This window comes from Pinus tabuliformis, chromosome 2_1 (genome assembly GCF_031772625.1).
Source record: "Pinus tabuliformis cultivar Carrire ecotype Pingquan chromosome 2_1, CPIR1, whole genome shotgun sequence".
Classification (NCBI taxonomy): domain Eukaryota; kingdom Viridiplantae; phylum Streptophyta; class Pinopsida; order Pinales; family Pinaceae; genus Pinus; species Pinus tabuliformis.
In genome coordinates, this window is record NC_142299.1 from 137,149,696 (window position 1) to 137,167,978 (window position 18,283).

General features: G+C 34.9%; 1 protein-coding gene across 1 annotated transcript in view; it reads left to right on the forward strand.

The window, feature by feature from the left end:
• The window catches only part of ACD1-LIKE (ACD1-like protein), a 403,062-nt gene that overhangs the window by 299,938 nt on the left and 84,841 nt on the right, over positions 1 to 18,283 (forward strand). The gene's annotated exons all lie outside the window — the stretch shown is intronic.

Below are 18,283 nucleotides of genomic sequence, written 5' to 3' on the forward strand. Positions count from 1 at the left end.
GAAAGGAATACTAAACAGGTCCATGTGTTTAGTCTTACTAAAGAACTAGAAAAAACCAGATTTCAAGTGCCCCTCACAGAGTGGTCAAGACACCAGTTTATCAGAAAGAGATTGTTGAGTTTGTCAATCTAATAGAGAATGTGAATGTAAATGACATTGTGAATCTTCAAGAAGATAAACCAGTAGTGGTTTTTGGTCCACATGTGGAGGAGGTAGATTCTTCAACACCTCCTTTCTGCATTTCTTTATTGATTCATGATTTCCTCTTGCGCAATTGTATGTTTGATTCAGGAGCTTCACATAACCTTATGCCATTGTCAGTGATGAAACAACTAAACCTACAAGTTACTAAACCTTACAGAGACTTGTACTCTTTTGATTCAAATAAATTCAAGTGTTTGGGGGTCATTAAAGATATGGTGGTATCACTAGCCCAGATCCCAGCTAGGAGCTTGGTAATGGATGTAGTGGTAGCAGATATCCCTGCTAGGTTTGGAATGTTTCTATCTAGGTCATGGGGGGCTAAATTGGGTGGTGTTTTGAAATTAGATTTTACTTATGCTTTCATACCAATTTTTGGTGGAGAAGAAAGGAGGTTGTACAGAGAAACCAGATTTGTAAAAACAATTACAAAAAACGGAGCAAGTAATTCACCTATATATAGCCAGGAGAAAGATGGCTTTGCTTGCTTCATGCTGCATGATAATGCAGAGTTGGCTGAAGATAACCAGAGGCAGCTTACTTAAGCCAGTGTAAATACAGAGCTGCAAACAGAAGGGGTGTGGAAGTGCTTCTTTGATGGACCCTTTTCTAAAGAAGGAATAGGTGTTGGTTTCCTTCTAATTGCGCCTGGAGGAAATATGTTCCTTTTTTGTTTTAAATTGGAGTTTGAAGCAACAAATAACGTGGTAGAATATGAGTCCTTAATCATTGCTTTGCAAACAACAACAAAAATGGGAGTCCAGTCAATGTCTGTCTTTGGAGATTCAAAGCTAATTATGACCACTATCAGACAAAACACCCTAGGCTTAGGGCTTACAGAAATGAAGTGTGAGATTTGGTTGAGAGCTTCTTTGAAGCTTTCAACATTCAGTTCATTCCAAGAGATGGAAACAGATTAACAGATTCTTTGGTTGTGGCTACTAGTACTTTTAGGCCTCCTATTAATCCAAAGCTAAGATATGAGGTTGAAATGAGGCATAGGCCTTCTGTTCCTAATAATATAAAGCACTGGCAGATTTTTGAAGATACTCAGTAGATTAAAGAATTCATAACTATGATTGAAGATTTTCAGGGCACAAAGATTGATCAAGATGAAGATGAAGCAACAAAAGGTGCAGAAGTAAGTGGTTTGAAAGACTCTATAGTTAATCAAAAAATTATTCAATAGAAAGATAATACTCTGCCAAGGGAACTTGTCCCTCTTGACAGACTTTTTAACTCCAATGATGTAGCTGTCAGTTCAGAGAAAATTCCATAGGATGAACAGATTCAAGACCACAATATTGGAACCTAAGAGGAGCCCAAGTTAGTCAAATTATTTAATGGAGTTTCACTTAATTATAAGGAGAGATATATTAAGATTTTCAAGGAATATATTGATGTTTTTGCTTGGTCCTATGAGGATCTTAAAACATATGTTGTAAGTATTATTCAGCACATGATTCCCTTGAAAGAGGGTATTAAACCATTCAAGCAGAAACTCAGACAGATAAACCCTCTGCTTTTACCATTGATTGAGAAAGAAGTCAAAAAGTTGCTTGATGCCAAGATAATAGTTCCACTCAGGAACTCTGACTGGGTGGCCAATTTAGTGCCTTTAAGGAAGAAAAATGGAGAGATAAGGCTATGTGTGGACTTTAGAAATCTCAACAGGGCTTCCTTGAAAGATAACTATCCATTACCTAAAATGGATCATGTACTGCAAAAGGTAACAAGATCATTCAGGATGTCAATGCTGGATGGGTTTTCTGGGTATAACCAGGTGGTTGTGGATAAAGAAGATCAGAAGAAGACTGCATTCACAACTCCTTGGGGAACTTTTATGTATGCTCGAATGCCTTTTGGGTTGATGAATGCAGGTGCTACATTTCAGAGGGCTATGGACATTGCTTTTGTGGGTGATAAGTTTGTAGTGATATACTTGGATGACATCATTGTTTTCTCTAAGTCTGATGAGGAGCATCTAGACCATCTTAAAAAGACTTTTGACAAATGTAGAAGATTTGGTCTTTCCTTGAATCCTAAGAAGTCTATTTTTGCATTGGAGGAGGGCAAATTGCTGGGGCACATTGTTTCTAGAGATGGAGTGAAGATAGATCCAGCAAAAGTGAAATATATATAGAAAATACCCCTACCTAGGAGTAAGAAGGACATTCAAAAATTTCTGGGAAAATTAACTTTTTAAGGAGGTTTGTGTCTAATTATGTTGAGATTGTAAAAGAAATTACCAATATGCTAGAAAAACGATAATGAAGTGCATTAGACCAAGGAAGCCAGAGAGTCATTCTCCAGGATTAAAGAAGCATTACAAGCAACCCCAGTCTTAATTAGCCCTGATTACCAAAATCCTTTTCAAGTTTTTTCATTTGCATCACCTAATTCAATAGCTGATGTTTTGTTACAGAAGAATGATGACGGAAAGGAGCAACCAATTGCTTTCTTTAGAAAGATTCTTAGAGATTCTGAACTAAAGTATAATATTCTTGAAAAATAGGTATATGCTTTGGTAAAAGCCCTAAAGGCCTTCAGGACTTATGTGTTGTAGTCACAGATCATTGCTTATGTGCCAAATGCTGCAGTAAATGATGTCTTAGTCCATAGTGATGTGAAAGGCAAAAGAGGAAATTGTATAGCCAAGATCCAAGAGTATGACTTGGACATAAAGCCCACAAAGTTGGTGAAAGGGCAGGGATTAGAAAAGATGTTGGTAGAGTCAAACTTTCAGGCATTGGGAATCAACTTGCTAACACCTGTGAAAGAAGAAATAATTGAAGAAGGTGAAGAAAAACCAGACCCAAATATGAAGATCAGGTATAAATTTTTATGTTCAGAATGGTACAAGCACATAGTCCATTATTTTTGTTTTCTCTCTTGTCCTCAATCTTTGTATAGAACAAAATATAGAGCATTAAAGATCAAAGCACAACCATATGTGATTGTTGAGGGCAGATTGTATTGGAAGGATCCTGTAGGAATTTTGTTATTATGTTTAACATAGGATGAATTTATAGAGACCATTAAAGATTATCATGAGAAGTTATGTGGATGACATTATAGTTGGAAGGCTACTGCACATAAAATCTTCCAGGCAGGGTTTTATTGGCCTACTCTATTTGGTGATACATATAAGTTTGTCAGAAACAGTCAGAAGTGTCAACTTTTTGCTGAGAAGAAGTGTTAAGATATTCCGACACATAGGATATAGTTAAGTTCAACTTGGTCTAGAGTAGAGTTAGGTATAGAGTTAGGTAAAGTGTGTTTTACCGTTGTACATTTTGTAACTTACAATCCGACGGTCACGATATGTAGTGATCCGACGTTCATTCTCTCCTCGGTATTACCGACACTTGATCCGTGGCTTGACACCCGATTGGTCCATGAGTTCTATTTAAAGCGCATGGAGGGTCATTGTTCGGGTAATCCGTGCATGAGAGAAGCTTATGTAAATTCCTACATGGTATCAGAGCTATTTGAGGGCCGCGTCCGTTGGTGATCCAAATCTGAAGCCGGTAGAACTGCATCCGATTGCCGTTTCCTAGATCTGCTGTTTCTGACTGCTTTCGGGCCGAGAGGACTGCTCTGTTGTGTTCGGAGCATCTATTCCAGTGAGGAACCCCTTTCGTTTTACGCGAAAAGGTTTCCGGTAGCCCTAACTGCGTCATTTTTCAGATCGGAAGGTATACAATGTTTTTGCAGTTTACTGTTATTTTCTCTCTGCTTATTTCGGTTTCGGTTTATTTAGCCTTTTTTTTAAACCGGATCTATGCCTTTCATCTCTGCGTATGCTCTTTGCCCTGCGACTCTGTGCGATTTGGGCAAATCAGAAACAGAAAGGAAGGATTTTTATCATGCGTATGCTCTTTTCCCTGCACCTTAGTGTGATCTCGGAAAATCAGAAACATTGAGAAAAATATTTAGTTTTTCGGCTAAAGCTAACTTTGAGATTTTTTTTTTTTAAATATCTAGTTTTTTTGGCTAAAGCTAACTTCGAGCCGCAAGGTTCGTTTTTCTTTGCATAATCGTGTTGGGTTTTGTGTTTTGTGTTTTGTAGGGAAAAAGAGCTTTCTCAAGGCAAGCACGCAAACCAAGCCCCCCCCCCCCCCTCTCTTTCTCTCTCTCTCTCTCTCTCAAATTTTTTGTATAGATCAATTGGTTCAAAGCTATTTTAAGAGAGTAGAGGTCTTGGGTTCAAGTCTCCATTTTGTGGGGGCGGATTTTTTCATTCCCGCACATTCGCGCACTTTGCTGGCAACTTCAACAATTTTTTTTCAAAAAGCCATAACTTCTTCATCCGGAAGCCTTTTTCAGAGCCGTTTTTTTTAAAACAGCCTAATTTTTCGAGATCTATCCATTGGAACACTTACTTTCAGCATCTTCAGCTTCAGTTTTTTTTAAAAATGAAAAGTCCATGCCAAGTCATTCTTGACAGCACTAACTACTTCCAATGGATAGCCTACATGGAAGATTTACTTAGAAGTAAAGGTCTCTACAGAATAGCCACAGACCAAGAGAAGAAACCAAAATATGAAGACAAGGCTGCAAAATGAGAAAATAGACAAGATCAAACACGTGGTTTGATAGGGATGTCTATTTCTCCTGATCTTAGATTCCATATTGCAGAACTTGAGACTCCTCATGAAGCATTGGAAAAACTCACTATAGTTTTTGGGATTAAAAATGAAATTAGAGCCCATCAACTTGAAAATGAGTTGCTTACATTGGATCCTAATAATTTTTCTTGCATTGAAGATTTCTTGTCCAAATTCAAGACCCTTAGATATCTTTTGGAAGGTGTTAAGGTTAAGAAAGAAGATAGTAACCTTATTTATTCCATCCTTACTAAGTTGGGACCAGCCTACTCTGTATTTGTTTCCACCTTCCATTCTACAAGGGAAGCTTTCATTTGTCAAGGAAAAGACTACAAGGCCCCTTCCTTTGACTCTTTTTGTGATTCTTTAATAAGAGAACAAGAAAAACTCTTACACTTTGGTCTTCTTAATCTTGGAAACTCTTCCACGAAAGTGTTAGCTGCCCAGCAGCAACCAAATTCAAAGAATCCTAAGAAGTCATATCCTCAAAAGAATGGTCCTAAACCAACTCAGCCTCAAAATGAAAGATCATTTCAGCAAAATGATAGGACCAATAAAAACAAATGGAAGAAGACTGATAGACATTGTAACTTTTGTAATCGAGATGGCCACTTAGAATCTAAATGCTTTAAGAAGATGGAAGCCTTGGAAGCCGCAATGAAGAAACATAACATCCATGTGGAGCATTCTTCAACTTCAACTTCATCTTCAGGAATGGCACTTTCTGCATGTCGTTGTCAATCATCTCAGTCTGGTTATGCATTAAATGTATCTTCTTCTTCTCATTCTCATGAGTGGCTCATTGATTCTGGAGCCTCTTATCACATGGCCAAAAACCAAGCCATGTTTTCTTCTTTAAATGATTGTAACACCAAAAATATATATGTTGGTGATGATAGATCTCTTAATGTTGTAGGGACTGGAACTGTTCATCTAGACAATGGTCAGTTTAATGATGTACTATGTGTTCCAACCTTATCCTGCAACCTTCTATCTGTATATCAGATAACTCATTCAGGTGAAGGTAAAATTGTTGAATTTTCACCTCATGATGTTGTAATCAAGGATCTAAAAGATCCTAAACAGATTCTAGCTACTGGTCTTGCTGATGATTCCACAAGGTTGTATAAGTTTCACAACTTTGGGTCATCAAATCTTCCCTCAGTATTTGTTGCTCATAATGATGAAGTGAGCAAACTTTGGCATGAGCGATTTGGTCACTTAAACTATCGCTCCCTTCAGCATCTATGTAAAGAAAATATGGTGACAGGTCTTCCTATGGTATCTTGCAGAGATGGTGTTTGTTCCGGATGTGTACTCGGAAAACATCATCGGGACAGTTTTGACAAACGTGCCTCTTGGCATGCCTCAGCCCCTTTATAGCTTGTGCACAGTGATTTATGTGGTCCACTTCATGTTGCTTCATTCTCTGGCTGCAAGTATTTCTTAACTTTCATTGATGATTTCTCCAGACGCACTTGGGTATACTTCTTAAAACTCAAGAGCGAAGTATTTAACACATTTTTGGCCTTCAAAGCCTTTGTTGAAAAACAATCTGGACATCAAATTCTTAAGCTAAGAACTGATAATGGTGGAGAATATGTTAAAAACACATTCATCAACTTTTGCACCGAAAATGGAATTCAAATGCAACATACTGTTCCATACACTCCACAACAAAATGGTGTAGCTGAAAGGAAAAATCGCACCTTAAAGGAAATGGCTAATTGTATGCTGCAATCTAAAGGACTCAGTCTTAGTTTTTGGGCCGAAGCAATTAATTGTGCAAATTATATAATCAATCGCACTCCTACTAAGGTTCTAGAGAATATCACTCCAGAAGAAGCTTGGAGTTCCATTAAACCAGATGTAAGTCACTTTCGTGTTTTTGGAAGTGAAGCATGGGCCCATATTCCAGATGAAAAGCATAAAGCTTTAGAACCTAAGAGTGAGAAATGTACTTTTGTTGGATATTCTGAAGATGTAAAAGGTTATAGACTTATTCCATTTAAGTCCAAAAATGTTATCATTAGAAGAGATGTAAAATTTGATGAAAATAAATCGGCCTGCGAGCCTAGTCCGGCGGATGTGCCACCTCTTCCTATCTCTTCTACTTTTGAAAACATTTCTTCTTCAGATGATGAAAGTGAGGATGATAATCCTCCCCCACCTTCTCAGGATCCTCAAATTCCAAGATGGGTCCGTGCTACTCGGGATGCAGCAGGTGATCTTGCCGGTGATCCTACAGATCAGCGACGTACACGTTCTCAGTTTGAAAATCTAGCTCCCTTTCCTTTGATACTAGTTTTCATATAAGAGCTATTCAGACAATGAGGACTAGATTTTGTTGGAGAAATTAACCCACCTTCAAGTGGACAGCACAAGTGGGTTCTTACAACTATTGATTATTTCAGCAAGTAGGTAGAAGCTATACCTACTAAAAGGGAAAATGATCAGGTGGTGATGAAGTTCTTAGAGGAAAATATTTTCAGCAGATTTGGATGCCCTGTCAAAATCATAACAGATAATGCTCAAGTCTTCAATTCAAGTAAGTTTGTTGCTTTTTGTTAGAAGTATAATTTTATTTTGTCTCATTCAACATCTTATCATCCACAGGGAAATGGATTGGCGAAATCCACTAATAAAACATTGATGAAGATCCTTAAGAAAACTATTGCAGAGAATCAGAGAGACTAGGATTCTAAATTAAAGTTTGCTCTATGGGCTATCAGAGTGACTACAAGAAGGTCTACAGGAAAATCACCTTTTGAATCAATGTATGGAATTCAAGCTCTATTCCCAAGTCAACTTGTAAAGCCTGTGATTGTAATGATTTAGGAGGTAAAAGAAGAGCCCAATGCTCTGATAAGAAGGATGCATAAGGTAGTGGAGATGAGTGAGAGCAAAGATAAGGTAAGAGACAACTTGATTATGTATCAATCAAAGATGAAGGGTATTTTTGACAGAAAGGCCAAAGAAATTGATTTTAAAGTTGGAGACCTGGTATTAAGGTGGGATACTAGAAGAGAAGATAAGGGTAAACATGGAAAGTTTGATTCTCTTTGGTATGGCCCATTCAGAATTATAGAAGCAAAAACAAATAATACATCCTTCCTGGAAAATCTTGATGGTGAATCTGTAATGTCCCCTAATAATAATAAAAATAATAAATAATAATAATATGATGATGATGATGGTGGTTAACGTCCACTGAGACCAAATTGGTCTATCGAACCTATAATTTTCTTAGTTTCTAATTGTCTGGCTCCTCGTCTTTCTTGGCGAGATTGGTGTTGTAGCTTTCTTTTTCTTCTTTACGGTCTTCCAACTTTCTTTATCTTGCATCTCCTCTATCTCTTCTGGTTCTTGGGACATTGGTGTCTTAGCTTCGCGATCTATTGTGTTCGTCCTTTTGAAGATAGTCGGAGAAGCAGTTTGGTCTAGGAGATCTGCTTTGTTGTTAAATGAAGATTTATTTTGTGCGGTATTCAAATCCTCATAACTGTTGATGCTTGAGGGGTTGTCGAGTTCACTTTTTTGTTGTTGGGCGGGGCTTTCCACCTGCTTGTCTTAAGAGTTGTTTCTTTCTTGCCGGATTTCCTATAATTCAGAGTTTACTCGAGAGATTCTTCCTTGATGACAGTGTAGTGTTCTTTTTGTGCTCCTTCCCAATAATATTAAAATATAAGGAAATAAATGATAAACAATAAACAAAAGATAATAATAGTAAATAAATAATAAATAATGAAGAAAATATAATAATAATATACAAATAAAATAGTAAAAACAATACTAGAGTTCTAAATAAATATAAATATAAATAAATTATAAAAATAGTAAAAATAAGTAAAGTTACCAAAAAATAAAAATGAATAAAATAAGAAAGAATTATATTAAGAGAATTACTAAATTAAGTTAAACTTAAAATAAAGAAATAAAAGTCGCATGTTGACACATGGAGTGTGTGCATGTGGTTCCCCTTCAAATGTTTGCTCTATTTAATAAACGATGAGAAAGATGAGAGATCATTCCATGATCCATCATCCATTCTCTTGGGAGAAAAGTGTTGTGAGATAAAGGATTCATTGGCAGTGGTACGTTGATTGAGGGCTCGGGGGTGGCTAGTTGTAGCAAGATTTTGTGCAATTGAGCCTACAGTTGGGTGGAGAGTCGTCCCCAAAACTTTGTTGCGATTAGTAGGATTCAAATAGCGTTCAACTCCGAAATCACAAGTAAGGAATATCATCGCCACAGGTAAGTTGTCCTTGCTCATATTTCTGAAATTTTATGTTGGATAGTTGATTAATTGTGTGTTGATTATAAATCGCATAATTGATGTAATTATTTGTCTATTTTAAAATTAAAGTTGTTACATATGGTATGAGAGCAAGTTTCAACTCTAAGTGACTTCGAAGTAAAAAATTGAGAAATTTTTAATTAGATTTATTAATAATTTTAATTTAAAATTTAGAATAATCCAATTTCATATTGTAACAATTATTTTATTTATAAAAAAAACTTATATATATATATATATATATATATATATATATATATATATATTTATTTATTATTTTATAATGCTCGATAACTTATTGCTTATGGATAAAGAAATGCTATGAGATTTTGAACTCAAGCTCCCTCATGTAAAGTTTTTATATAAGATTGTATTGCGAGCAACCAACAATTTTATTGTTGACCATTTATGTAAGATCTTACAGCCAAGTTATAGGGATAACGGTTTCAGCTTTGTAAAGTTTTTATATAAGATTGTATTGCGAGCAACCAACAATTTTATTGTTGACCATTTATGTAAGATCTTACAGCCAAGTTATAGGGATAACGGTTTCAGCTTAGGCAATTGGCTTTTATCTCTTACAATTATTATTATCATTAATTTTAAACTATATATAATAATGGGACTAAAATACCTATTTTATTAAGCCAAAATATTTCACGATATTGTTTGTGGTTAAAAAAAAAAAAAAAACAATTTCGATTAGTGCATATTTCTCTTTAAATGTGTGATATGTTTTTATTTTATGTAAAAAAAAAAAACAATATATAGTTTTAATATTACAGATTTAAAGCATATAATTTATGCTTCAATATTTAAAACAAAAAATTTGTGACCACCGTTGGGATAATGATCGAGTGTCACAAATAACAGATCGTTGGAGCCCATGGGGCTTGATCCTACAATCTACAAAACCCATACACAGACACCCCACCATTGGACCTAATAAAACCGGAATTGTAAAAACTTTTTCCGTGGGATTCTTGTTATTATGCTAAAAATTGATGCACTTTTGTAATAAAATAAGAGAATATTACATATGACCGTCATATGTTTTCTCAACCTTGAAACCACTCGCCGCCCGTAGGTTGCGAGCTCGAAATTCGAAGGAGTGAAAAACCTCCATCCCATACAGAAATGCTAGTTATGGTTACAGAGAAATTGTAAGCCTCTCGGGTTTTACATCGGTCTATTTAACATTCACATTAAAAACATGTGAAAATTCAATATGTTTTCCTTGTGTAAACATTTGGGCTCTTTCTCATATATATTCTCCATCCATTTTTTTTTAATCACACGTAGTTTGTGTGTTGAATTGCTTTTCTTTCTTTAACTAAGGGAATTTAAGCTTAAGTAATAATTAATCTTTTGTGTTTTTAATCTCACCACGCATGTTCCATCATGCCCATAACTTCAGTTACACTGACCACGTTGAAAAGTTATATTAAAAGGATTATATAAGTATACAAGATATTAGATATTAGATGGGAATGATAAAAGTAACTATTTAAATACAAATTAAATATAGTTAAGCATATATATAAAATGAGTTTATATTTCTTATATATATATATATTTGAAAAATATGATATTAAAATCAATTATTATGTGCTTTTAAGTTTAATTAAAAATTTTATGTCTATAAAATATAAATGTTGTTATTCACAAAATTTGTTTTTGAATTGCATATCAAAGAGAAAAGTCTTGATGAAGAGTTGCAATACAAGTATCAAGAGCGATGAGACTCGCTACATATAGTTAGTTTAGTGATGCTTAGTAGATTACAACATAGATTTATGACATAGTGAGATTCTTTTTGTAATTAATATTGTAGTTGACATAAAATTACGTTTAGTCTTATATAATTTTAGGATAATTTAGTAGGGATATGATGAAAGGATAAATTCAAACATATTTATGGAGCTTATTCATGCATACTAAAAGATTATTTGGATTTCATTGCTTTCATGATGTTGCATCTAAAGAGGGAAGAATGGTTATGAATTCTTAACTATGGACATTAAGACAAGGTGATTCGATATGAAGTAATATATAATCATATAATATGCTCAACTAGTTGAAGACATTAGCTATTAATGCAAGATGTGAAGAAATTGTAAGAGGTCAAATTTAGAGAATCATGGTACAAGTCACTAAAGATACACGTCAAAGGAAGTTAAAACTAGAAGGAAAAATAATTTAAGATAGTATGCAACGAGAATGAGATGATGGAATATTAAGCATAAAGAGAAAAAAATAAGAAAGGGAGTAAAGTTTCTAAGTTGATTCCCAATATTAGCAATGTAGATTTAATAAAGTTACCCTATGGAATAAAGGAAAAGTAAGAACTTGTAAGTTTTATAATGGAGCTAACAAATGGTAACCTTCAGAACTATGACCAATGTAGAATGGGGAGATGAATGGAAAAGAGTAATAGATAAACACTAAAAATGAGTGGGTAGAAGTTTCACAATTGAGTGTAAATAATCAACAAGAGGAACTAGCCTACCCTAGGGCAGAATGGGAGGGAATAATCGTGAGGTGTCACTTGGTGGAAAATAGTCATTGAGTTACGTAGGTATTTCATATAAGAGCATGATAAGGATCACTATGAAGTCTAAATGAGAATGATGCCTACTAAGAAGAAAATATTTCAAATCAATGGATGAAGTTAGTTGATCTTGATATTGATAAAAGTCAAAGTATGGTGATGTTAGAGATGGAAAGTAGTATCAACATTCCCAATTTTCAAACAACTTTGTGAAAATAAGAGAGAAGAGCAAGAAACCACCTTCACTAGGGGTAAAAATGCAAAGTTAATATGATAATAAGTACACTAAATTCAAAAAGGCGAGGAAGTTTGAACTATGAACTTAGTAAATATGGAATCTTAAGAATTTTAAACTACTATAGGAAGAAATTTTTATTCTCTAGTATGAGAAAGTGAAGGGGTGACAAGCTTCCTCAACGATTTTGATAAATGGAATAGATAGCATGAATGATGAATAACAATGAATAGTGAAAGTCATATGAATGTTTCCTTTAATTTTAAGGTTCAAGATAAGGAATGGTGAACTAAAAACACTCACAACTAGCTAAGGAAAGACAAGGGAAATTGTTTACATGTTATGTTATCGATATAACAATGAGGAAAAAACCATATGAAGTAATGAGATTAAGTAGTATTGAGATGAGAATTGGATGATATAAGGAAATCTTTTGAGGATGAACATAGATAGTTACCCAACGATGAATAAATCACTAAGGACTGATTGACCATATGTGCAAGTGAATTAAGCATGATAGAAAATTAAACCATGATGACATAGTGTACAACATACTTGGAATGGGTAATATAATGGTGTAAATTGATGTTAAACCAAAGGATATTACATTCGATATTAACAATTTAAGGAATGATTGTATGACCATTAATACCTTAATGGTGAATTTCACTAAATTCCCTGGGGAAGGAAGAATACATGACTAGAGATTAAGGCTCAAGATGATGAAGATCATTTGAATTTTAACGATGTGCTTAAATAACTATATCTACTATGTAATAGTTAGCTTCCTAGTTGAAGGAATATGGAATGATTATTGAAAAGTAATTGGTATCTTGATGAAAACATGACATAATAGTAATTATGAAAATTAGTATTTTCTACAACTCAAATCAAGCTCAAAACCTTAGATCTGACACGTAATCATTTTGCAAGAGATATGGTATAACAATGAATGATATAATGAATATTGGTAGTATTGATGAGATAATCTAGATCCTAGATGGATGTTGAATAATCTTACTTTATAGTTGGTATTCATTGTTAATACAAGCAAATGAAATTGATTTTTTCTAATGAATTATGATAATGATGCTTATAATGTATTATTGGTTTATATCTAATAAGTATTGAGATGATTATCATATTAATGATGTTTTATAATGTGATGGTGTGTGGTAAATGCATATAGTTCTGATGAGAGGTTAATGATGCATATGTGGTGCTTATTCATTTATTTGTTTGTTATGATAATGATGTTGTATGCTCATGATGGATATAATATGCATAGGGATCATGATGTTATGATATGATGTATATTGACATGTGGTTCATTTATGATGTGATGATGTGTCTTTGATATAGATATGTTGATGTTATAACTTAGGAGGGTATTATGAAGTGAAGCATGTAGTAATTGTATGTAGATTTATGACACACAAAATTTTGTGATAATAGTGATGTTATGTTCTCATCATGACATGCAAGAGTTGGCATGTGGGTTATCTTATATGATGTTATAATTATAACTAATACATTGGATGTATGTTGAGATGTGGTGATTGACAGGAAATCCACAAATGGGCCGAGAGGGCCGGTTTATTTGATGATTTTGTGGGAGCCCATACTCGCAAGGGAGAATAAGTAACACCATATGGGCTGGGGACATACTCAATCAACACTACATATGCCAGTGGTTCCTTTGTCTTGTATAGCTCTTGATGGATAGCTCTTGAAGGGCTATGGGACCATCTTGAGGAGGCCAAGTGCCTGATATTGTAGGCTAGGTGCCTGGTATTGGATTGGGATGCTGAAGTCTGGTGGGGGTGTAAGGACTTTGATGCCTGGGGTTGTGCATCTTAGTAGTTATGCAAGGAGTGGGCCAACCTTGCGAGATGCCCGGAGTCATTGAGTACCGTACCGGATGCCTGCCTCAGGGCAGATGAGGTCTGAGTTGGGCGCGAACCTTGGGGCCAGCCTTGGACTAGGATACAGACCGAGGAGGCTTATGCCTGGTTCCAAAAGTGGGAAAAAGGACAGAGATTCCTTGAGATTTCTCGGGTGTTGTGAAAACTTTTGATGCCTATTGGTTATACTAGTTCAGCAGAGGGTGTAGGGAAAACATGAAATAATAAATAACTAAATAAATAAAATGTTAAATAATTCAGCTTAACTTCGAGACGAAGTTCCTTAAAGAGGGGGAGTATGTAATGTCCCCTAATAATAAGAAATAAGAAATAATATAACATAATATTAAAATATAAGGAAATAAATGATAAACAATAAAGAAAAGATAATAATAGTAAATAAATAATAAATAATGAATAAAATATAATAATAATATATAAATAAAATAGTAAATAACAATGCTAGAGTTCTAAATAAATATAAATATAAATAAACTAAAAAAATAGTAAAAATAAGTAAAGTTACCAAAAAGTAAAAATGAATAAAATAAGAAATATTAAGAGAATTACTAAATTAAGTTAAACTTAAAATAAAGAAATAAAAGTTGCATGTTGACACATGAAGTGTGTGCATGAGGTTCCCCTTCCAATGTTTGCTCTTTTTAATAGACTGTGAGGAAGATGAGAGATCATTTCATGATTCCATCATTCATTCTCTTGGGAGAAAAGTGTTGTGAGACAAAGAATTCCTTGGGAGTAGTACATTGATTGAGGGCTCGGGGTGGCCAGTTGTAGCAAGATTTTGTGCAATTGAGCCTACGTTGGGTGGAGAGTCGTCCCCAAAACTTTGTTGTGGTTAGTAGGATTCAAATAACGTTCAACTCCAAAATCACAAGTAAGGAATATCATCGCCACAGGTAAGTTGTCCCTGCTCATATTTCCTAAATTTTATGTTAAATAGTTGATTAATTGTGTGTTGATTATAAATCATATAATTTATGTAATTATTTGTATATTAAGGTGGGATACTAGAAGAGAAGATAAGAGTAAACACGGGAAGTTTGATCCTCTCTAGTATGGCCCAATTAAAATTATAGAAGCAAGGACAAATAATACATTCTTCCTGGAAAATCTTGATGGTGAATCTTTACAGTTGCCTTTCAAGGGGCAGTACCTCAAAACATCCTATCATTGTAGATACCAGAGTGAATTCATTGTACAAATTCCATAGAATTTTAATTAGCTAAGTAGTATATGACTCCATGCCCGAGGTGAAGGCATTGATTTGTGGTTCTCAGTGCTTCTGTGGCAAAAGCACTATTCCCAGGTGGAGCCAGATGTTGTAGCATCCATTGTCATTTTACTTTAATTTTTAGATTTATTGAAAAAATGGAAAAAAAACCAAATATTATGTTATAATAGAAATAAAGGAGAATGTGGAAATTTAAAAGAAATGAGTTGTTTTACATTATTAACGATTTTTGAATGTGAGAAACCCGCAAGAAGATCTGATTTGTCTGATTAACAAGCAGTGGATCTGACAGTAATTGCGCGGTTAACAAGCGCAAGGGCTAATTCAAAATCGGACACGATAAATTATAAAATGGAGTTAAGACCATAGTTAAATGGGGTCGTCCATTTGAAGGTAGCAGATCCAACGGTAATCGCGTGGATAACATGGACGAGGTTTATTTCGGAAATCAGACGTGATGGTGTATGAAATGTAGTTTAATCCATTGAAATCCGGATCAATCACAACCATTCATAAAAAGGGACGAGATCTTATGGATATCGCGTCGAAAAGTGAATGGGTTTTATTTTTAAGATCGGACCCAATAAATATTTAACTGGCAATTTTATTTCCTATCGGGTCTGTGGGGAAGTCAAAGGGTTGTTGAAAAAACGAATGCGATAAGGTTTTGTTCAACATATTTAAAGTCTCGTTGATTTCTGAAGGATCAAACCGTCCATTGAATGAATGATCGGATGGTGATCGTGCTCAGATGTGCGTATGGGGTAACGGCTCGGGTGGACCCAATATGTAATGAATTGGGGCTTTATTCCTTTGGTTTCTAGCAACGGTGATTGGTCGGGTTTCCTTGCGATTTAGCCAATCAGAACACTTCCGATATGTATGTGGCCCACAAGTCCAAACAAAGATTTTTGCTAAAATGCAGTATGTTGTGTTAAAATAGTTTAAATATTATTAGAACATCTATAGAGAAACTTCATCAGCAGTCAAGACACAGATCCGAACAACGAGAAACCATCATCAGTTTTCTAATTTTTGTTACTTCCTGTTATTTTGTCTTCTTGAGAATGAGGTATCTTTTACCCTCTAATTTGATATTCTGTAGTGATTTTTACTTTAGACAAATAGTAGATAGTTAAGTAGTTTGACAGTTTTGGTGATTACCAACTGTCTCATAATGTATAAAAAAATGAAAATTTACAAAGAAAGGGTTCGAATTTTGAAGAACCTAGAGACTAGGCTACTGTATTCTTAACATAACTGTTGATTAATGAAAGAATCAGAAGTTTTCCACACATTGTTGGGTATGATTTTGTATCTTCTCTGTTATGTGTCATCATATGTCTTCTTTCCTTTTATTACCTCTTAATGAAGCTACAGGGTTTTGTTTACTTAGGTGAATGAAGTTAAAATTCCTTAAAAGACCACTCTTATAATTGAAGTTCCTACCTCTGCAATTCTTCTAAGTTATAGATAGTAGTTCCTGTGTAAAACATCATATTATCTTTAACTTTCCTAAGTGTCACAGATAGTAGATTTTGTGTAAAACAACATATTGTCTTTGACTTATCCAAGCATTCCTCATTCAGCAATCAAATGGCATTCTGAGATTCTCATATCACTTAAATATTAAGGGTTAGAAACCAGGTATTTCAGGTCTTTCATTTGAGGATAAATCATATAAATAAGTGACAACTAAGTGACAAAATAATAATCATTAATGTCTTAAGCACAATTTCTACAAAGCTAGGAAATTGGTTTCTTAAGGGACAATAGGACATGTGATTCCTTTGATCGTTGTTGTTGAAGTTGCCCCTGGAATGATTGTGATCATAATCATGTGATGTGTCCCTTCTATTTGGACACTCCCTTGCATAGTGGCCAAACTTATTGCAAACAAAGCACCTACCCTTCCTTCCTCCCTTAGATCAAGGCTTTCCATGGAAATGACCTTTAGACCTTGCATTATTTCTCCTTTTGGCATGAGCGAAGAATGCAGTGGGGTTGCTTCTATTAGAAGGCATTTCTTGCTACACCATTCTTGTTTCTTCTTGAATGCATCTCGACATCAATTCTTAAAACCCTGGAATTTGATTATTATTGAGGACGGTGGTTCTAAATACATACCCTGGAATTCGATCATTGTTGAGGATGGTGGTTCTAAATACATACCACTCAGGTGGGAGTCCTCCACAAGTGGTGAGAATAAGTTCCTAGTCAGGAATAACTTCTCCAATCGAGAGTAGATCATTCTTTATCTTAGTTATCCTCAAGAAATAGGATTGAATATCCTTGTCCTTGCCCTTCTTGATATTCTTCAACTTATTCTTGAGAAATAGAATTGGATTAACATTACTAAGCTTGAAAATGTCGACCAACCTGTTGTAGATCTCCTTGGAGGTCTTCAATTCGGAGATGTGGGCCACCAGATGTTGGAAATACTGGGAGGGGGGTGAATCAGTGTTTCCTATTATTTTCCACAACTAGTTAATTCTTAAAGACAATTCAGACTATCATTATAAAACCATAAAACATATCATATGAAGAGAAGTACACAATGGATTTAGCTTTAACGAGCATTGTATTATGCAATGTACAATGTACATACAATACTTTACCAGGAGGACCTGGAAGGAAGTGAAATACTCCCAAGAGTTTTCCAGCGATCTGGAAGGAAGCAAAGCTCCCTGATTGTTGGGCTCCCGTACTAGGGATAATGGCCCAAGTACAATCAACCTTTGTTGTTGTCTTCTTCAACTACTTCTATACAACACTACTACTGCTAGTACTATCATTCACCCTTGCTTCTGCTACCATCACTATTACCATCATCCACTGTCACTGCTGCACCAGTGTCACTAGCTGCCTCTGCTCTCACTGCTGCACTACATTCTGCAACTGCCACTCACTGCCACTAATAATCTTCAGGCTTACTTTCACTCTCATAGAACCACTGTCCATTCATCTGTTGATCTAATAATGAGATCTTAGACAATTATTAAGGTATTACAGACTCATGTGTATGGATTTGCCTATGTTACTTTGTGTAATGGATCGATAAGATTGCAAAATATATAGACAATGAAGCAGTAAAAGAACATAATATACAAACACACATAAACACAACAAGTTTAATAAGGAGTTCACCCAACACTCTTCGGCTACGTCTCTTGGTCCAGCCTTCAGTGGTGACCTCTCTATTATGTCTTCAGAAGCAGAGTTTTTACAAAAGT